General features: G+C 39.9%; 1 pseudogene; it reads left to right on the forward strand.

Moving 5' to 3' along the window:
• Positions 1-16,026: 16,026 nt before the first annotated feature.
• Positions 16,027-16,649, forward strand: LOC121442860 (annotated as a pseudogene).
• Positions 16,650-23,518: the final 6,869 nt, after the last annotated feature.

The following is a 23,518-nucleotide window of genomic DNA, read 5'->3' on the forward strand; positions in this document are numbered from 1 at the left end:
GGAAATGGAGAAACATTTAAGACAGTCTAATCTTAAGAACAGCAAGAGACTGTGGCCTTTAAGAAATGCTATGTTCCATATGCTCTGTGCTGGAAGCTCTACCCTGGGCATTCTGCTCTGAGCAGGTGTGGTAAAGACATGTAGTGGGGATACATGGGACTTCCTCATCCCCAGTTCCCAACTTGAGGCTGGAGTTTTATTCTGTCATCAAGAGCTGCCTGCAGTTTTTTTTTTATCTACATCCTGTTTTTCTCCTTTATGTGTGCCATAGCCCATTTTCTGCTGCTATAGCAAAATTTAAGCAGGTAAGCTATAAAGATTGGAATTTTATTAGCCTATGGCACTAATCATGCGGTGCCAACATCTGATTGGCATTTGGTGAGTGCCCTTTTGCTGTGTCGTCGCATGGTAGAAGGTACTATAAGGAGAAACAGGAAGCGTACTAGCTAATGTCTCTTACAAAGTCAGTCAGTGGTGCCATCATGCACACCCCACCATCATCATCTCATTTTACCTCCCAAAGATCCCGCCACCAATATCATTAACATGAACTTTTTTCAGCACATGAAAATTTGGGTGTACATTTAAACCATGGTTGTGTGGAAACTCCATTCCACTTGTGAGAACAATGACATGCTAAATTTTTCTTCTCCACCTTATTCATAGGGTGGAAATTTCACTCAGCATTGACCTTGCCCCAGTGCAATTCAGTACGGTGGAATTTCTGGTCAAGGGGAAATCACACGTGATTAGGGCAAAGAACTCCATAGCTCCACCTGTGGGAACTGACTTCATTTGAAAGATGGCGAACTCCTTTAGTAAAGACATTATCAAAAGCAGTGTGGAGATCTTTGAGAAGTTCAATTAGGACAGGACCTTCCTAATGCTGCAACCCTTTAATACAGTTTCTCAGGTGACCCCCCCCAACATAAAATTATTTTCATTGTTACTTCATGACTGTAATTTTGCTATTGTTAGGAATTGTAGTGTAAATATCTGATATGTGGGATATCTGATGTGCAACCCCTGAGAAAGGGTCATTTGACCCCCAAAGGAGTTGTGAACTACAAGTTAATACTACTGAATTAAGAGGAACTTGCAGAAGCAAAACAGAATAGCCAGAAAGTCAAACAGAAATGAAAGAGGAAAAAAGATCTCCTGGGAGCAGTCAGTTTAGGGGTTGGAAATATTGGACACAAGCATTGGGGAAACTACAGACCCTCCAGAAGAAAATTAGTTTCTATAATTGCTGTAAATGTAGGTCTAAAATGCCCAATTTACAAGAAGAATGTTGTAAAATACAAAAGCAAACAAGAGAATGTGACCCGAACATGGAGGCTATAATAGTAATTGCTGCCGTAGTAGGAGGGTGAGAGAACAGTAGTCATCACATACAAAGAAATCCCAAATTTATAACAAGTAAAATTTGGCCAGGCATGTGAACTCCAGAAGACAGAGTATTGACATTCAAATTGCTGAAAAAAGTCTCAACCAAGAATATTGTAGCCAGATGTGTCCCCTGTACAGTAAAGACATGACTTCTATGGAACTAAGAAACTACCTTCTAATTAGACTTAAGACCTACTCCACAAGAAGAAATTCATGCCAGATATTGTAAACTTGTATAAAAACCCAGGGCTAGTTGAGATCATAGGCCCTAGGGGAACTTATTATTATTGCTTTGCTAAGTGGACAGTCTGTCAAACTGCCTTCTTAGATATTTGTGTTGTTTTCAGCCTTAGTTAGAGAAGCTTCTTTTTACAATGGTCAGTGATTGAAAAGAAAACTGGTAACTCGTCAAAATACTAAGTGAGTGCTCATCTTTAATGGGACGTCTTAAAAAATACCCATCAAACCCTACTACACAAGCATACATGCATGCAAGGCTCAGAGAACATTGTGAAAAGGGGCTTCTAATGTATCTCAGGGAATAGAACAGAGATATAGCTGTGGGAACCAAGGTTGTTGACTACATGACTAAATTTCCCACTGGAGGTCCCACACACACAGTGGAAGTGGAGGTCCTACAGAGTGGGAGGAGGGGTGACCCAATATCACAGTACATGGTGGGGATAATGTGCCCCATAATCCATATTCTGCCAAATACTAAGGAAGAAGTGCTTATGGCTTCACAAGAGATCTACTGTAAGAATCAACCAATATACAAAAGGTGATAGGCCCAGCGCCTTGTTAACTGGGTTTATCTCCATCAGAATGCATTCATTCTGGTGGGTCAGCCTTCTGCTCTCTCAGCTGAAATCTCACTGCATTATTTTTAGGGATCACAGTAGCCTATATTTTTAAATTTGGAATGAATAAACTTCCATCTTAAGAAACTATATATTACAAAATAAGTAATCATAAGTGAATTAACAAATATTAGAAGTTAATGAAACAGAACAGAAACCTACTTAACAAAGCCATGAGTTTTTCTAAATTTCATGATGTATGTTTAGGTTCTGCCATTTACTGTAAACATGAGTGAACTTACAGAACAACAGTGCGCTTAAATGAACCAGAGACAAATAAAAATATTGCAAGGTCTCATGTGTGGAATTTAAGTGAATGGCAAATAATGAAATTAATTGCCAGAGTCAGGAGTGCTGGGAAGAAATGAGAAAGTGTAGATCAGAAGATTCTAATGCAAGAAGAAATATCCAATATGAATAGATCTTTAACAAATGGAGTCATGGAAACTACCCACTAAGAAAAACAAGGCCTAGGCAGTTTCATCAGCTGAGTTCCACCAAACATTTAAAGAAGCATTGACTAATACTTTAGAAACTTGCTGAAAATTGCAAGAGGGAACTTTTCACAATTCGGTCTGCTGCACAACAAAGGAAAACACACAGAATAATGTCTCTGATAAGTACTTAAATTTACAAAAAAAAAAGTACTAACAAATGAACCCGTATTGCTTTTCCATTTTTGTGAGTAAAATAAACAACAGAAACAAGAACTGAAAAGTTTATTTTCGCTCGCAGTTGCAGTGGGTTTCAGTCCATCGTGCTAGCAATGGCTGTTCACATCATAGCAGAACAGAACTCCAGGTCTGGACCAGCAGCCAAGCTACAACCTTCAAAGGCTGGCTCCTAGTGACCTGTTTGCTAGCTAGTCCCCACTTCCTAATGGTTCCACCGTCTTCAAAAATAGGAGCACCAGCTAGGAAACAAGCATTTTGGTTGGTTGGTTGGTTGGTTGGTTGGTTTTTTTTTTTTTTTTTTTGAGACAGGGTTTCTCTGTGTACTTTTGGAGCTTGTCATGGAACTCGCTCTGTAGACTAGGCTGGCATTGAACTCACAGAGGCCTGCCTCTGCATCCCAAGTGCTGGAGTTAAAGGCGTGTGCCACCACCACCCAGCTTGTGGAAACAATCATTTAAAACAGGAGCATTGCAAATTCAAACCAGAGTCCTATAACATTTAACAAAGACTGTACAACATGCCTAGTGGTGTCTATCTCAGATCTGCAGAGTAATCCAGCATCTAAAAATCATTGTAACAAATGATGTTAATAGAATAAATAACCAAATTCATATGGTCACTTCAGTAAATTCAGAAAAAGTATTTAATAAATATAACACCCTTTCCTGAAAACAGTGCTTAATAAACTAGGCACAGAAGAAGATTGTCTTAACCTGACAGGATCACAATAGCATATTTTAAAATCTTTTTAATATTTATGTTTGTTACTTATGAGTATATATATGCACATGTGGTCAGAGAGGCCTAAAGAGGGTTTCAGATCCCCTGGAGCTCAAGTGGCTAGCAGTTGTGAGCTGCCTGATGTGAGTGCTGAAAAATGACTTCTGGAAGATCAGCAAGTACTTTTAACTGCCAAACCATCTCTCCAGCCCATGGATTCTCATTTACTTATTAATATTGAGTATGTGTGCATGATGAGGGCAGAGTAAGGAGGGTAGAGGACAACTGTGTATAGTCAGTTCTTGCCTCCCACATTCACATAAGTTCTAGGAATTGAAAACAGGCTGCCAGGGCTTGCATGACAAGCACCTTTATCTGCTGAGCTATCTCTAGCACTCCATCTTACTTTATGATGAAAAGCTATATTCTGAGCTCCTAAGTCAGGAATGGGACAAGAGTGTTTATTTCTACTTAACCGTTTCGTTAAATATTTCCCTGAACATTCTAGTTAAAGCATTTAGGGTATGAAAACAAAGTTGGAGGACCCTCAATTCCCAGTGGCAAAACTTCCAAAATATTTTATTGGTGTACAGCTAGAAATATAGAAATTACTTTAATAAAGTGTAGAGTCCCAAAAAGAAACCCTTATATTAATTGTTAATTGATTTCTGGCAAAATTGTCACAGTCATTCAATGAGGAAAAAAATGAACTCTTCAACAAAGAGTGCCAAGACACTGCATATCTACATACAAAAGAATGAAGGTAGAGCCAAAATAATTATGAAATGTCATCATCAGGACAGATCAGAAACTAAAATGTAAATGCCCAAACCACAAAACTCTTAATTAGAAAATGTGAGTACATATTCATCACTTGGGGTTAAGCAATGGTTTTATGGATGTGAGACTAGCAATAAAATTTACCCAAAAGAAAAACTGATGACCAAAATTAATTTTGTGTGTTCAAGAACATAGTCTGTGTGTGCATTTGGGTAGGGAAGTGCACATGTGTGTACAGGTACATGTGGTAGCCAGAAGATAACTTCTAGTGTTGTTCCTAAAATAGCATCCTTTTTAGTTTGGAGCAAGGTTCCTTGTTGGCTTGGAACTTTTTAAGTAGGCTACTCTGACTGGCCCAGTGAACTCCATGGATGTTTGTGTTGTCACCTCCAAGACTTGGGATTGCAAGTGGAAACCACCATTTGTGGCTTCTTTAAAATTTGTTTGTTTTCTTATTTTACATACCAATCCCATGTCTACTCCCTCTCCTCCTCCTGCTCCCTCCATCTTTTCCCCATCCCAGCCCCACCCACTCCTCAGAGAGGGTAAGACTTCCCATGGGGAGTCAACAATGTCTATCACATCACTTTAAGGCATGACCAAGGCCCTCCCCACTATATCTAGTCTGAGCAAGGTATCTCTCCAAAGAGAATGGGTCCAAAAAGCCAGTTCATGCACTAGGGATAAAATCTGGTCTCACTGCCAGTGGCCCCACAGACTTCCCTAGCCATACAACTATCACCCACATTCAAAGGCCCTGGTTTGGTCCTCTGCTGGTTCCTCCACTGCCAGTCCAGAGTTAGTGAGCTCTGATTAGTAAGGTGTTTTTGTGGGTATCCCCATCATGGTCTTGACTTCTTTGCTTATATTATCACTCCTCCCTCTCTTTGACTGGACTTTGGGAGCTCAGCCCAGTGCTTCCCTGTAAATCTCTACATCTGTTTCCATCAGTTACTGGATGAATTTGTTTTTTTAATTTTTCGAGACAGGGTTTCTCCGTAGCTTTTGGTTCCTGTCCTGGAACTAGCTCTTGTAGACCAGGCTGGCCTCGAACTCACAGAGATCCGCCTGCCTCTCCCTCCCGAGTGCTGGGATTAATGGCGTGCTCCACTACAGCCCAGCTCTGGATGAAGGTTTTATGATGACAAGGTAGTCACCAATCTGATTACTAGGAAAGGCCAGTTCAGGCACCCTCTCCACTTGCTTAGGGTCTTAGCTAGGGTCATCCTTGTGGATTCCTGGGAATGTCACGCGTGCCGGGTTTCTTGCTAGCTCCATAATGACTCCCTCAATTAAGATATCTCTGTTCTTGCTCTTCCTCTCTGTCATTTCCCTATCTCAACCATCCCATTCCCTCATGTTCTCCTTCCTCTCTCCTTCTCTCCTCCTCCCCTTCTGCCTTCCCTTCTTCCCCCACTCCTATGGTCCCAATTTTCTCAGACCTTCTTTACTTCTCCTTCTCAGAGGGATATATGTATGTTTCTCTTAGGGTTCTTCTTGTTACCTAGCTTCCAATTTTTAAAATGGGGTATTGATCTAAACAGAGAATCCACCCAAAAAATTCTCAAATGGCCAGAAGACACTTAAGGACCTGCTCAGCATTCTTAGTCATAAGGGAAATACAAATCAAAACTACTCTGAGATACTATCTTAAACCTGTCAGAATGGCTAAGATCAAAAGCACTGATGACAGCGTATGCTGGAGAGGATTTGGAGTAAGGGGAACATTCTTCCATTGCAGATGGAAGTGCAAACTTGTACAGTCACTTTGGAAATCAACTGTGGCATTTAAAAAAAAAGGCTTCTGAGGGGTGAACTCAGGCTATCATGCTTAGAAAGAAAGCACCTTATTAACTGAGTTGTCTACCCAGCCCCACAAACTAACTTTTGTGCTTTAAATGATACTATTAAGAATGTAAAAAGACTTTTGTTGTATGATAGGGCCTCTCTTGGGTATATTCCCAAGAGTGGTATTGCTGGATCCAGGGGTAGGTTGATCCCGAATTTCCTGAGAAACCGAAACACTGCTTTCCAGAGTGGTTGCACAAGTTTGCATTCCCACCAGCAATGGGTGAGTGTACCCCTTTCTCCACAACCTCTCCAGCAAAGGCTATCATTGGTGTTTTTTATTTTAGCCATTCTGACAGGTGTAAGGTGGTATCTTAAAGTTGTCTTGATTTGCATTTCCCCGATCGCTAAGGAAGTTGAGCATGACCTTAAGTGTCTTTTGGCCATTTGAAGTTCTTCTGTTGAGAATTCTCTGTTCAGATCAGTGCCCCATTTTATAATTGGGTTGATTAGCCTTTTGCGGTCTAGTTTCTTGAGTTCTTTATATATTTTGGAGATCAAACCTTTGTCAGTTGCAGGGTTGGTGAAGATCTTCTCCCAGTCAACTATGTTCATGGCAGCATTGTTTGTAATAGCCAGAACCTGGAAACAACCTAGATGCCCTTCAACGGAAGAATGGATGAAGAAAGTATGGAATATATACATATTAGAGTATTACTCAGCAGTAAAAAACAAGGACTTCTTGAATTTTGCATACAAATGGATGGAAATAGAAAACACTATCCTTAGTGAGGTAAGCCAGACCCAAAAAGAGGAACATGGTATGTACTCACTCATATTTGGTTTCTAGCCATAAATAAAGGACATTGAGCTTATAATTCATGCTCCTAGAGAAGCTAAATAAGAAGGTGAATCCAAAGACAAACACATAGGCATCCTCATGAATATTAACCTTCATCAGGCGATGAAAGGAGACAGAGACAGAGACCCACATTGGAGCACCGGACAGAAATCTCAAGGTCCAAATCAGGAGCAGAAGGAGACGGAGCACGAGCAAGGAACTCAGGACCACGAGGGGTGCACCCACACACTAAGACAATTGGGATGTTCTATTGGGATCTCACCAAGGCCAGCTGGCCTAGGTCTGAAAAAGCATGGGATAAATCCGGACTAGCTGAACATAGCGGACATTGAGGAATACTGAGAATTCAAGAACAATTGCAGTGGGTTTTTGATCCTACTGCACGTACTGGCTTTGTGGGAACCTAGGCAGTTTGGATGCTCACCTTACGAGACCTGGATAGAGGTGGGCAGTCCTTGGGCTTCCCACAGGTCAGGGAACCCTGATTGCTCTTCGAGCAGATGAGGGAGGGGGACTTGATCAGGGGAGGGGGAGGAAAATGGGAAGCGGTTGTGGGGACGAGGCAGAAATACTTAATAAATAAATAAATTAAAAAAAAGAATGTAAAAAGACAACCCTAGAAATGGTAAAAACAAAAGTGACTCATATATATTATACAAGATTGTGTATAAAGTGTATAAATGATGTTTAATAACATAACTCTAAAAAGCCACATGCTAGTTAGTTTTTGTCAACTTGACATAAGAAAGAGTTACCTGGGAAGACCCTCAATTAAGAAAATGTTTCCATCAGATTGCCAGGAGGCAAGTCTTGGAGGCATTTTCTTGATTAATGACTGTTGTAGGAGAGTCCAGCAGACTGTGTTAGCCAGGCTTCTGCCTTGAGTTCCTCCTGGGAATGACTGTGGTATGTTAGTGAAAGTGGTTATGATATTTGTCACAGCAATAGAAAGCAATCCAGGATTGTACTCGATAAAAATAGGAGAAAGAACTGAATAGAAATTTTCCAGAGAAGATATGTAAATAGCCAATAAGCACATGAAAAGATGTTCAGCATTATTAACCATTATGGAAATGCAAATCAAAACAATAGTGAGTTGCCACTTCATGTTCACTAGGATGGCTATAATCAAAAAACAGATAATGAGAATATTGGCAAGAATGTGAACAAATTGGAACCCTTATACACTGCTGGTGGGAACAGAGAAGTGCAATTGCTTTGTTAAACAATCTCAAAAAAATTTAAATGTAGTTATGTTACAACCTTACATATAATTATTTGATAATAGAAAAAGAATGGATCACAGCTATGCAACACAGCACTGATTAACCTTGTAAACATGCTAAATCAAAGAAACTAACCACCATTGACATGCAGCTTTCTGACAGGTCGGGTTCCCAGCAATCTTGGAGTCAGCTTCCAAGGTCATCTGTGTCCCTGCTTTGGCCAGCCTGACTGGCAGAGCTGCATGCTTCCATCCTTTTTCATTCTTTAATGCCACAGTTTTATCAAAGACATTTTCCCTTTTTGTTGTGTTTCTGCCGTCTGTTCTCCAGCTGTGCCAAGCTATATAACCACTGCCACTGTCATCTGGCAGGGCCCCTTGTTGCTCAAGGTCTCTGGGGTTGAGGGAAGCTTGGTCTGTTTGGTTTCTTTTTGGGGGTTGCTAGTGGAAAGCAGCACACATGTGCTTCAAAGATGTCAAATGTTTTGAAAAATGAGGGATGTGTAATTTTGTCCCTTAATACTTTGGTCTAGCAACTTGTAGTACATAGATGACAATTCTGTGATCTTTTCTAGTGTATTTACAAGTTTTATATAATTTTTAATTGACCCACACAGACTCATATAATTCATAAAGAATGTGAAGGGAACATACAGCAGGTATTTGTGTGGCTCCTGGCCCTTCAGCCAGGCTTGGGTGGTGCTCCTGTCATTTTTCAAGTTAACCCTCTGCTCACTCCACCATGTGTCACTATGACTTGTCCCATCTTCTTGGAGTGGAGAGGCGCCCTTATCCCCTGCCTACAGCTGCTCCGAGCTCCCTCAGTAACAGCCCATCATGTGCTGCTGCTGGGACTCTGGTACTCCAACAACAAAGGGAAGAAAGAGGGAAGGAAAAAACAGCCACAAACACACACCTACTATATTCTTCTAAAGTCTGGAATATGCAGATCTGTGGAATTGGAAGATATCTTAGTGCTGGTATCTGGCTGGGGATTGGGTTAGAGTGTGCTGTGGGGAGATTACTGCGAGAGCATATGACGGCTTGCTGCCAATAACCCACGTTGTCTGTTGTTCAAGATACAAAATTTGTTTTGTACATATCCTGATACTGTAATACGTTGCTAGTATTTCTTTTAAAAGTCACGCCATTGAAATAAGAAATCAGAGTTCCCAAATAGGGTTTTCTCCTTACTTTATTCATAGGAGTCTCTAAATGCTACATCACAAAGTTTGTTTACAATGCTTAAGATCGTCATTTGACAGGGTATGGTGGTGGTGTGATGGGGCAAAACAGTGCAGAGGTTCCTCCATCTTGTATTCTTGATGAGGCTTTTCCAGGTTTAACCAGAATCTGATCTCCTTGATGGAGAATCACGTGAAAAACTATCCAACTCTATTCTAGGTATCGAAGGTCAGGATGGCCTATCTAAATTAGCCTTTGTTAAAACTGCTTGTTTGTGCTGAACCCCCTCCGGTCATCTGTTAATCTTAGCTGCCTGTTTGTGTAGAACTCCTTCCAACCAACCTCCAGGAAACTGATTATCTCAGCTTCTGTTAAACTGCTCGGCTTCAAGCTGCTTACTCTGGAAAGGGCCACCTGAAGCTGCCACATGAGATGCCTAGATGAGGTCTCTCACCTTAAAAACCCATGAGCCACACTTAGGTACCCAAACACTTGGGTGGGATCCCAGCCAGCTGGAGTAAAGACTCTGTGAGTGGTCATCTTTGGTGAGATCCCTGTACCGGTCTATGCCTGTAATCCCAGCGCTCAGGAAGGTGAGACAGGACCATAGCTAGTGTGAAGGTAACCTGGCTACTTAGTAAGACCCTGTATCAAAAAAAAAATTAGGATCAGAGTATAACAACGCACATTTTATTTACAGATCTTTGGAGATTAAGGCAGGAATATTGTGCATTCAAGGCCAGTTCTAAAAGAAAACCAAAAATCAGTGTAAGGTGATGAGGGGTATATGGAAGGGTTTGAACAGAGAAAAGGGGAGAGGGAAATTATGTAAGTTTATTATTATAATCTCAAAACTAAAAAGTAATAGAAAAATCTCTAGAGATTTTTTTAAATCATACCCTTTTTACAGTAGTCATGAAAAATGAAGAACAAAGTCAAGTTGTCTGTAAAGGAGAACTATTGCATAAATTAGAAACTAAAATTTTATGCATAGGGTGCAGTTGTAAAGTATGTAATATTTTCATAATTGTGTAGAAAGAAATCACAGTAGGAAGAAATCTAAGATAGCTTGGTCAAGGGTTCAAAACTTTTTCTAGAAAGGAGCAGGTAATACTGAAACTTTACTGACCAGCTGGTCTTTTTCACAACTATTTAATTTTACCTTTATAGTCCAATGCAGTTATGTAGGTAGAGTTTTTCCTCGGGACCACAATCAACTCTGTTCCACCAACCACTTCCCAAATAACCACCCAATAACGTATTAATTATAATTGACCAGTCAGCTGATAGCTCGGACTTATTACTAACCAACTCTTACACCTTAAATGAACCCATTTCTATTAATCTATTGTAGTACTAGGGGCGCGGTGCTGCGTCCCCAACACCCCAGCCGCCTGCCCAGCTAGCTTATGCCCCGAAATAATTACACGGACACTGTATTCTTTTAAACACCGTTTGGCCCATTCTCTTCTAGGCTAATTCTCACATATTAATTTAGCCCATTCCTAATCATCTGTGTGTAGCACCCCAAGGTGCGCTTACCGGGGAGATTCTAGCCTAGTCCATCCTGGGTCGGAGCTTCATCCCGGGAGTGGGGCATGGCATCTCTCTCAGGCGTCTGCTCCCGAGAGGAAAGCGGTCGAGTCTCTGACCTCACTTCCTCTTCCTCCCAGCGTTCTGTTCTGTTTACTCCTCCCACCTATCCTCTAACCAATAAAATGGGCCAGGGCAGTTCCTTTATTAGCCAATGACCTTCCTCCATCATTTCCCCTTTTTCGGTTTAAAAAAAAAAAAAGCTTTAACTTTAACATAGCAAAATTACATATAACAAAAACAGTTATCAAGTAAAAGTTACAATAATCTTTATCATAACTAAGGAAAACTATAACTATAACTAACTATTCTTAACTCCATCAAAGACTCCAGAAAGATATAATATTACCTAAGTAAATAAGAACTAAGAAACTTCAAACTCTAGAAATGACAAAGACATCTCGCTGCCTGGACAGTCACCCAAAGTTCTTTTGTACCGTTGGGGCATCCATCTTCAGCCTTCAGGCCCTTGGTATCCAGCAGACATTTCCATAAAGCAGGAAAATTCAAAGTCAGTTCAGTCACTATCTGTTGTGTCCTACAGAATGTCTCGCAGACTCTTTCATGAATCAGGAACCCCGAAAGATCATCTCACCTTAGGCAAGTTCAGTAGTCCTCTCTCTGCGGGTTCTCTGTGTCCAGTTTATGCAATAGTCCAGGCAAGAGCAGTTTCTTGCCCAAATGGCTATCAAACTCCATAAGGATCCTCTTCGATGCCCATCTTCCTCTTGAAGTACATTGTTGCTGCCAGGAGCAGAGTGTCTCATTACCATGAAAAGTCCTCAGTTATTAAAACATTAAATGTCCTATTCTGTAATCTTTGAAAGATATGAAGAATGTCTATCTAAAATATATCTCTATATATCTAGAAAATCTAACTAACATGACTACAAGCTTTACTATTATCGATGATTATCCATTAACAACCTATATTTCTTAATTATACAGTATATATTTAAATGAACTACACAATCACAATACCTTAATCAAAATCAGAAACACTTATACATATAACAAAATTGACCGTAAATCTCTTATCAATAAAGCAAAATCTATACTAATGCAAATTATTCATATCTATATCATATCCCCCTTTAAATGTAAAAGAACATTTATAAACATTTTTTGGGAATTTGGGCGCAGGTATTTCTCTCCAAACTGCTTCCTGCTGAATGGGGGCGTCGTTAATTTGTTCTTTCATGGTATAACCTGTGTGCTAGTTTCATCTCAGTTGGCAGTTGAGCGAAGCAATTTTTTGAAGGCGTTCACACCAACCCTTCAGGAGGGCGTGGTCCATCATACCAAATCGGAATAGAAGAAATGAACAGCGTCTCATCCTCTGTGAAAACAAAATAAGAAACTCCTTTCCAAAGTATCATATCCTTAGATCCAAATTCATAATATCTATGTTGGATTAGTTCAGCAGTATTTATAAATAAATATCTTTTAGCATCTGTTTCTCCTTCCTCAGCATTTAAACAATTCAAAGAGAGCATAATAGCATACAGTATCAAAAGTCTCTGTGTATTTTCCATCTTTGTACGCTTTGTTTTAACCTCTATTTTGTTTATTTTTACTTTTAACTCTTTGCTTTTTGAGACAGGTTCTCTGTATCTTTGACCTGAAGTAACTCTGTAGACCAGGCTGTCTTTGAACTCTCAGAGATCCACCTGTCTCTGCCTCCCAGGCATTGGGATTAAAGGTGTATGCTACTACACCTTGAACTCACAGAGATCTGTTTGCCTCTGCCTTCTAGGCACTGGGATTAAAGGCGTGTGCTACCACACACAACAACTCTCTTCCTTTTTTTGTTTTTTACTTTAAGAACTTCAACTTTTAGTCTGCATATATTTTTAACACACTTTAAACCTTTTAGAAATTTTCTTTGTCTTTGAATCTCTCTTTACTGTATATCTCTCTTTTTCTGACCACACAAGTCTTTAATTTACCAAGCAATATCAGTAGGACTAAAGGCGTGGCTTTGCCAGCTAGATCCAGTCCATTCCTTAGCTTTCCAGCCTCATGGCGGAGGTACTGGCTGTAGCCAGCAAGCGAGCTTCAACAGCCTGTGCTTGCAAGCCGCAAGAGTCAGAGTTTGTCCTGGCAGGACAGCCCAGAAAGCCGGCATTTTTAAACGGCGCAGCTTTTTTCCTGCTATGGCTGAAAACCGAAAAGCATGTGTTCAGCTTTTCGTCAACACCGTTTAAGTGTTTCGTGGCAGGACCTCTTAATGAGCTGCAGGCTTTGCAGCTAAAGCTGAGTCAGGAAGCCTCTCTTAGATGAGGCGCTTGCTTGCTTCGAGCAAGCAGAGTAGAACCGAGAAATTGCTGCTACCAAGAAACCAGGCACAATGCTTTCATTTTGTTCTAGAATTACTTCCCAAGCTGTCTCAGGCTTTATGTGAAAGCAGTTGTCCACATGGGCGCCATATGTAGTACTAGGGGCGCGGTGCTGTGTCCCCAACACCCCAGCCGCCTGCCCAGCTAGCTTATGCCCCGAAATAATTACACGGACACTGTATTCTTTTAAACACCGTTTGGCCCATTCTCTTCTAGGCTAATTCTCACATATTAATTTAGCCCATTCCTAATCATCTGTGTGTAGCACCCCAAGGTGCGCTTACCGGGGAGATTCTAGCCTAGTCCATCCTGGGTCGGAGCTTCATCCCGGGAGTGGGGCATGGCATCTCTCTCAGGCGTCTGCTCCCGAGAGGAAAGCGGTCGAGTCTCTGACCTCACTTCCTCTTCCTCCCAGCGTTCTGTTCTGTTTACTCCTCCCACCTATCCTCTAACCAATAAAATGGGCCAGGGCAGTTCCTTTATTAGCCAATGACCTTCCTCCATCAATCTATGTGCTACCCTGAGACTTGTGGCTTTTACCTCCCCATCATGTCTTTCTTCCTTTCTGGCTGGTGACATCTCTCACTCTGCCCTCCTTCTTCCCCATTATTTCTTCCCCAAAAACCCTGCCTAGCTATTGGCCAGTCAATGTTTTATTACCAATGGGAGCAATACTAATTTACAGTGTACTAAGATTATTCCACAACACAGTTATAAACAATACAGAAATGAATGGAAGTTACTGTATTTTAATAAAATGTTATTTATAAAACATACCTTCAAGTAACTTCAAATCCCCCACTTCAATTTTTAGGAAACAAAGGCAAATAGAAGAGAAGTGTACTTCAGCCCTACTCACAGAGGAAATTGAGAGTTTAAGTTCTCTTGGAATCCTTTGGGAGAAAGCTGCTATAAATAGAGCAAGCCTGGCCTCTGCTTTCTATATCAAGGTAAAATCTGCTTATTCCAACAAAGGCTTCCACCGCTGCCATTCACACATAAGCTGCCTCCTCAGTACTGAGACAATGCAAGCACTATGCCCTTGAACCTCCTAATCTGTAAGTGAAATTAACCTTATATTTTTATAGAGGTCACTATCTTAAGTATTTCATACTAGTAATAAAAAACTGACTAATTAATAACATTTAATGAGAAAACATTTTGTGTTTTCAGTAAGAGTAACTTGTCCCTGCTGTCCTATTATATCTTGTCAAAGCTTTCAGATACCATATTAAAATATAAGTACTCTCTATTGTCACACTCCAATTTCGACCTTTAAGACAGGGCTAAGTAAGTTATTTCCAGGTACTGCTTAATTAGCATCAAGTTAATACAGCTTAGGTGCTGCTTACTTATTATAAACAAATCTATTGTCATTAAATGTTACTAATGTACAACATTGAATATCATTGTGTTGTGAATATATAAAAAGCCGATTGCCTCCCTCTTTTTCTCTAATAAGATTTAATATTAAAAGGTACTTGTCTTGTCTTTAATTTTTTCTCAAAACATAACCTGATCTCTTGTTTGTAGAAAACTCATCTAAATATATAATACCATGTTTATCTTCCTTAATGTACTTTATATATTTTCTAGCCAATATATGTTGTCTCCTTTTAATGCAGTATCTCAAACATTCATACAATAAAAGTGATAACAAAAGCAATTATCAAATGAACTCATGGTACTTGATCCTGAAAGATAGATGAAATCCAGAAATAATCAGTAAACCCCATTCACCAGAATCATTAACATAAGAAAACTACTTCCCCACTACTTCCCTTTCCTGTATTGTTTTTGTTTGTTTGTTTGGTTGATTTTGTTGTTGTTGGTGGTGTTGTTGTTGTTGTTGTTGTTGGTGGTGGTGGTGGTGGTGGTGGTAGTGGTTTTGCCCATTGGTAGAAGTGGGCAACAAAATGACCAAAGGTGTAAAATACAGAGAAAAAGGTGGAGGCATTAGCTACCTGGGAATGGAACTTTTATTTATGCAATAATTAGAATTGCCCAAGTTAAACTTTCCTAAAACAAGTTGATTTTCCAGCAGACGTCCTCACCAAATAAATCTCTGCTAGAAAGGTGTTCTTAAGAAGATACATTTTATTCCAAATGTAGACTTGTTAGGTTGAACACTTAAAGAAAAATGTAAATAGCTTTCTATATTTATTGACGAATATCCTTTTCAGAAGTCATATTTCAGTACAGAATTTTAGTTTTCCTATGGTCCTGCCATTTCTTGTGGTCTGAGTTTAGGAAAAACAAAAACTAAAAAGGATAATAACATGTTCAAATGAAGCCTTTCAATCAATTTCAAATGGTCATATACAAAGTCTTTGAGGTCTTATATTGTTTTTCGTATTTTAAGATGACTTACAATGCATTCATTTTTTTCATGTAGTAGAGCTTTACTTCCATCTTCTTCTTGAGCTTGTTGTCATTGATGACATACACTGTTATAGGTGATGGTTCGTGGGCCAGGAAGTTGTCATACTCTGTAGGCTGCAGGTGCAGCTTCAAGTCCTCTAGCATCCTAGGCACCAGGTTGAGGTAGTCCGCCTTACTGAGCATCCCAGCCTTCAAGCCACACACTAATCCCTTCAAGTAACCATTTTCCATGTTAAAATATAGCTCCCAGAAAAACAACTTGGCGGTGGAGGGAGCAGTGGTCCTGGACTTCATTACTTAGAGCTACATGATTGACAACATGATCCTGCTCATCACAGGCAAATTGCACTGCTGTTCAATCACTGACCTTGTGCTCAAGTGCCACTCACTGGGCAGTTTGGAGAAGACGAAGGTCATGAACATCACACAGACACCTACAGAGTTCTACAGGGCCATTCTGGTGGACACACCCATGGCGTCTTTTTTTTTTTTTCCAGGACTGCATCTCAAAGCAGGACCTTGATGAGCTGAACATCGAGATAATCCAAAGTACGCTTTACAAAGCCTATCTGGAGTCCTTCTACAAATTCTGCACTTTATTAGGGAGGACCGGAGTTAATGCCAGGTGTTCTGTCTTAAGAGTTTGAAGCAGACTGCTACACCTTCATTATCACCACAGAACTGTTCAAGAAGGACTATGCCCACCTCTTTCCACACCGTGGCTGACTCAATCCTGAGGGCTTGGCTCAGCTGGCTTGGGCTGATTTCCATGAACAGGTCAAGAACGTAGCTGATTCCTACCCAGAATACAAACTACTTTTTGAGGGTGCAGGTAACAAGACCCTGGGTTAGGGAAAAAGGCACTCACAAGCTCTCTTGATGGTTTCCTTTTTTATTTTTTCTCTCTCTTTATTCTCTTTTATCTCATGTTGTTTTACAGCTTTTCTACCCCAACAGAACCTTGCAGGCAGGTACAAGAGTCAAAACAGTTGCATTCCATTTCTCAAGTGAGTGATTATAGGTAAAAACATGTTTTCCATCTCCCTCACCTGATTAAACATTTTATGTATTACAGGTGGAAAACAAATCATCCCAAGAACCCACATCCATTCATACCCAAGCAATTTGTTATAGGTTAACCATGTGGCAATCAAGGTGTTTTTGTTAGGTCTTTTACTGGCAGGCTGCCTTTTTCAGTTACAAAGAAAGGGCCAATTACTTTATTACTTATCTTGAAAGGTAATTTTGTAAAGAATCTTAAAGGAATCACAAACCTAAATTTTTATATATGAAAAAGAATCAGTCGGCTCTACTTAAATCTTTAGGCTATATATCCATTCGTTAATAGTTTTTTTCACATCAATAGATTGAGAATGTAAACGGTTATAAGGAATTAATTATCACAATTGGTCATCAACCAAACCTAGCAAGGAGAGCATGGCAGCCAGTAATAATTGGGCTGCTTTGTTCTTGTTCCCTGATCTTAAAGAGTTCCTCATTCAGCGATGTGCTTTTCTAAAACTTTAGGTTGTGTTCTTGGGTTTCTCACCTCAAAATTATTTAACGAAGCATCTTAGTCTAATTTTGTTACTTTCAAAGCTTTGTGTCCACTGTGATGCACTATGAGACCTGTGAGCACATCTCCTGACATTAAGGTTAAAAGAATTTAAACTAGTTGGGCTATTGGGACTCAACTGTTAGTCACTAACTTGAACTACACTCCCCGAAGCTCCCTAGGTGAGACTCACAGATCCTGGCTGTGAAATATTTTTATTCATCAAAACTCTGAATAAGCTATTATTACTATTATTAAGTCAGACAGTACGGCTTAGGGAGGGGTCTTCTCGACAATCCACAAGTAAAAATGCCCAGTAGAACGGGCTGTTTCCAAGAGATGAACACATTCTATCACAGGCAGTGGTGTCTCCACATCTACTCACACCATGCTAGATACCAGAGAAAGGAAGCCCCAGCAAACATGTAAAGGCACAGCAGAAGCAAAAGGCATTTCGGGGTCTAAAGTCCGGTGGGCTTGCCTAAATGAGATTGACCCATCCGAGGATTCCCTTCTGCTGGGCTGACACCTGAACTTCAATTGCAACTCGCTGCACCTCTGGCATGGACTGTGGCACTTTTGTGTGGATTGCTAAATGCTTTGGCCAGTGCTCCATCATGCCAAGGTGGAGAACTATATCCCTATCTTCTAGCGTACTGACCTAATGTTAGTACAATGTTAGTACAACGTTGTCTTTGTGTGCTGTGGTGAAGCTCATGGCTCACTTGTCTGACCTGGCGAGGTGTGGCACATTGTCCTGGGGTTGCCCAGCTCCCATGACTCTCTCTGAAATTTCTCTTAGGCCTAAAAAGGAATTAGGGACCTCCCCCCTGATGAGGAATTGTCAAAGATCCCCTGCAGAGCAAAGATCCCCCCCCCCGCCCTGTTTACAACCACTGACATGTTTAAGAAATGTGTCACTTTCATGTTTCTTCCTAACCTGAGAACTCCTGGGGTAGTGTGAACCTTCTTTCCCCTCTGTGGGTCATCCCCAAAGCCATGGCCCATGGGAAGATTAGAGTGTTTGTCCTTGGAGCATGCAGAAGTAGCTTTGCAGCCTCTTCCTCAGCTCTACCCCTCTGTAAAAATAAAATTCCCCTTTTTAAAAGGCCCAAAACAAAACAAAAAATGCATTAATTTATTCTATAGCTCAGAACAGAACTCGTTTGTGTGGTCTCTGCATATCTCTTTATAGCCATTCTAATTTAATGTTTTAAATTGTAATTAGTAGTCTAAGAAGTGATGGTTAACATTTGACTCTTAAAAATATTTGTGCAAATTAAGTGTCATGCTAATTTTATTGACTAGATACAACATGAATATGATAGAGATTTCCAATAAAATTCTTCCTGATTAACTATGAACTGTTTTCATACTCTAGTAATTGGGGCTTGCGTGAAGGAGTTTTCAGTAATGTCTCTCACTCAGTAAATACCATGGAGGAAAAATTGTAAAGATAAACCCAAGAAATGTCTCTGACTACCAAGAAGCTGAAGACACAAGGTCTTGGTCCTACACACACCTTGACTTTGGATTTCTAACCTCCAGAATTTTGACAGACTAGAGGGCCAGAGAGATTGAGTAACAAGCCCAGAGCTAGCAAACTCACACTGAGCAGATGCAGGACCTGGTCTGAATTTTAAATGCCCAATGGACCTTGAGTTCATAGGAGTCACAGAATGGTTTTTAGCTCCTTAATTCAGATTGCATAGCTGAAGAATCCAGGAAGAATGAGAAACCTTGGCCTAACAGGTCCTAATTTCTGAAGAAGTGATGAGTATGAGAAGAAACCACTTGAGGATTCATTTGTTCAGATGGCAGCAAACCGCAAAGCTAATTAGGTTCCATAATTACTAGGATATGAGACCATCAGTTGGAATGAGTGATCTAATATGTTCTCTTGGGCTTTATTTCATTGATTATTTTGGAGCAATTACTAGCTTATACAGTTTAGCTGTCCTGTGACAATAAAGCTAAAAGTAACCCGAATAACACCCCGAGCTTGCACATGCAGCTTCATGTCTATTTTCCCTTCTCTTACTAAGGCCGAGTGAGAACTGCTACTCCATATCTGAGGAAATGGGGCTTTTTCCTATTGTAGTTTTGATTTATCACTGTTTTGAAACACTGCCTCACTGTATGACGCAGGGTGACTTGAGACTTGCTACGTAGAGTGCCCTCAAGCTCACAGTCCTCTTGCCTCATTCACAGAAACGTTTGCATTATAGTTATGCTGCCGCATCAGACAGCACAGGCTCTTTATATCAGATCCAAGAGTTACAATGAAAAGTCATCACACTATATTTGAAGAGGATAAGAAATCCGTAAGATTTACACTGACAATTAACCTAATGAATCCCAGTTGGTATCATCTGTGATCAAATTTGAAAAGAGGTAACCATGTGTGATGCTTAGTATTTAGAGTCAACTTGAGAGTATTGAGATTCTAGATCTAGAAAGGATCTAGAATCACCTAGGAGATAAGTCTTTGGGCATGTGAGGGAGTTAAGTATTGTAGAATAATCTTTTTGTACACTGGGAAGTTGTATCTCTGCCTAAGGCATCTTCTGATTGATTTAATAAAGAGCTGAATGGTCAATAGATAGGCAGGAGAGAATAGGTAGGACTTCTGGGGAGAGAGAGGAACTCTGGGAAGAAAAGAGGTGGGATTTCCACAGTCAGACTTGGAGGGAGTCAGACACACAGAATGGAGGAGAGAGGTAAAGAGCCACGTGGCAGAACGTAGATCAATATAAATGAGTGAATTTTAGTTCTAGGAGCTCATCGGAAACAAGCCTAAGCAGAGGCCAAGCTTTCATAATTAATAAGAAGTCTCCATGACATTATTTGGGAACTGGCAGCATAAGAAAGACCCGCTACAGTTAAGATACAGTTAATTAAAAAGTGCTACTATCAATGTGCATTGCAGCATTCTCTGGGCTAAGGTCCACATTTGGATAAAAAAAAAGAAAGAAAACAAGCTAAGCACCAGTATTCGTGTCTCTCTCCTTACTGAATACAGAAGCACAAGACCAGCTGTGCCATGATCCTGCTGATAGGTCATCCTGATAGGAATGACAATATTTAAAGAGACCATTGTGCCCCAACCTTTGATTATATGATTATTGAAACAATGGACCCAAAGAAACCGGAATTTCCTTCAAGAATTTTATGTTGGGAGAAAGAAATATCCGAGGCCCTGGGGTCAGCGAGAGGTTGAATTTGTCTCCTGGAGAAAGGTTTATAGTTTGTCAAATGACCTTTCAGGAGAAAGGTTCCTTTGTTCTTTACGCGGCCATGTTGAATAATCTTTTTCTGATTTTCACTATTGTGTTTTTCATTGACTTAATGAGGACAGGTATATGGTTATTTCTTGCTATACTGTCCTTTCTCTCTTATCGAATTAGAATCTTTACTCTGTGACTTGTTTTTGATGCTTATAAGGGCTAACAGTTGATAGATTTCTGAAGTCTTAGAAGTTTGTTCCTTTTGAACAATGTTGGAACTGTAAAAGACTACGGGGACTTTTGAATTTAGGCAATGTGATTGTTGTTTTGTTTTTTGTTTGCTTGCTTTTCAAGACAGTGTTTCTCTGTATAATAGTCCTGGATGTTCTGGAACTTGATCTGTAGACCAAGCTGGGTTAAGTCTCAGAGATCCACCTGCTTCTGCCCCACAAGTGCTGAGTGGGATTAAAGGCGTGTGCCACCACTGCCTAGTTTAGACAATTGTTTTACTAGATGTTGGTCATGAGACTATAGTGACAAGGAGTGGGAATTTATGGCTTAAAAGGGATATGTTTGTATGTCAAGTTGAGAGGGGATAGAGTCATGGTAGTTGATTATGATTGTCATCTTGACAGGAAATAGAGTCATCTAAGATGCAAGACAAGCTTCTGGGCAAGTCTGTGAATGACTGTCTATTCGGAGTTAATTAAGATGAAAAGACCCACTCTAACTCTAGACAATAATTCCATGTACTGGGGTCTTGGATTGGAGAAACTGACTTGAAAGCTAGCATTCATCTTTCTCTGCCTCCAAAATGTGACTACTATGTGACCAGTTGCCTTGTGCTCCTGCTGCAATGCCATCGTGCCCCAGTAGACTGTGCCCTTAAACTGAGTCAAAAGAAATCCTTCCCCAAATTGTTTTATCAGCCATTTTGTCATGACAACAAGAAAATTAACAAAACTAGCTTGGGTTACTTGGCCTGTGTCACTTGTTTCCTGGAGTCAGGAGGCACTTTTTCTGTAGGTGTAAGCTGATCAGGAGCCAAGGAAATAAGGTTATGAAAAAAATAGCCTTTTCCCCAAATATTGCTTATAGATGTTCTTTTACATTTAAAGGGGGAAATGATATGGGTATGAATAATCTGCATTGGTATGGATTTTAAGGTCAATATATGTATATGTATTTCTGATCCTGATTAAGGCATTGTGATTGTATAGTTCATTTTAAAAATGTAATGTATAATTAGGAAATATAGGTTGTTGATGGAAAATCATCAATAATAGTCAAGCTTGTAGTCATGTTAGTTAGATTTTCTAGATATATAGAGATATATTTCAGTTTGATAGGCATTCTTCATATCTTTCAAAGACTACAGAATATGGCATTTAATGTTTTAATATCTTAGGGCTTTTCATGACAATGAGACACGTCTGCTCCTGGCAGCACCAATCTACTTCAAAAGGAAGATGGGCATCAAAGGGGCTCCTTATGGAGTTTGATAGCCATTTGGGCAAGAAACTGCTCTTGCCTTTACTGTTGTATAAACTGGACACAAAGAACCCACAGAGAGAGGACTGCTAAACTTGCCTAAAGGTGAGATGGTCTTTTGGGGTTCCTGACCTATGAAAGAGTCTACGAGACATTCTGCAGGACACAACAGATAGTGACTGAACTGTCTTTAAATTTTCCTGCTTCATGGAAATGTCTGCTGGATACTATGGGCCTGAAGGCTGAAGATGGATGCCCCAATGGTACAGAGAAACTTTGGGTGACTGTCCAGACAACGAGATGTCTCTGTCATTTCTAGAGTTTTGGATTTCTTGTTTGCTTAGAAAATATTATATCCTTCTGGAGTCTTTGATGGAGTTAAAGAATGGATAGTTATAGTTTTCCTTAGTTATGATAAAAGATAAAATAAATATAAATATTGTAACTGTAATTCTTGCTTGATAACTGTTTTGCTATATGTAATTTTACTATGTTAAAATAAAAGCCTTCTTTTTTGTTTAAATAGAAAAAGGGGAAATGATGGAGGTGGGTGTTGTATCTTATCTGTTGCTTTCATTGGTTAAGTAATAAAGAAAACTTGCTTGGCCCTCTGATAGGGTAGAATTTAGATAGGCAGAGTAAACAGAACAAAATGCTGGGAGAAAAAAGCTGAGTCAGTGAGTCGCCATGATTCTCCCACCCAACACAGACACAGGTTAAGATCTTCCCTGGTAACCCACCTCGTGGGCTACACAGATTATTAGAAATGGGTTAGATCAATATGTAAGAGCTAGTCAATAAAAGGCTGGAACCAATGGGCCAAGCAGTGTTTAAATGAATACAGTTTCTGTGTAATTATTTCGGGGCATAAGCTAGCCATGCGGGCGGCCGGGTGCCGTTCTTCAACAGTATACATTTAGTGTTTTGATTATTATATGTCAAGAGGATTTTCTTTTCTGATCCATTCTATTTGGTGTTCTATATGCTTCTTGTAACTTGATAGGAACTTCCTTCTTTAGGCTAGGGAAATTTTCTTCTATGATTTTGTTAAAAAATATTTTCTGTGCCTTAGAACTGGGTTTCTGTACTTCCTTGCTTCCTATGAGTGTTAGATTTTGTCTTTTTATAGTGTCCCAGACTTCCGGGATGCTTTGTGCCTGGATTTTCTTTTAGATTTAACATTTTCTTTGACCAAGGTATTCATTTTTCTATTTTGTCTTCAATGCCTAAGATTCTTTTTTCCATCTCTTCTACTCTGTTGGTGGGATTTACATCTGAGGTACCTGTTTGAGGTCCTAATTTTTTCCTGTCTAGATTTTCCTCAATTCGTATTTTCTTTATTAATTCTATTTCTACTTTAAGGCCTTGATCTTTTTTATTCATTTCCTTCTAATGTTTGTATATGTTTTCACAGATTTCATTTCCTCTTTAAGGAACTCTATCATAGC

This window comes from Microtus oregoni, unplaced genomic scaffold, assembly GCF_018167655.1.
Source record: "Microtus oregoni isolate MIOR12 unplaced genomic scaffold, Mior012 000097F_ref0000449, whole genome shotgun sequence".
In the NCBI taxonomy this organism is placed as follows: Eukaryota; Metazoa; Chordata; class Mammalia; order Rodentia; family Cricetidae; genus Microtus; species Microtus oregoni.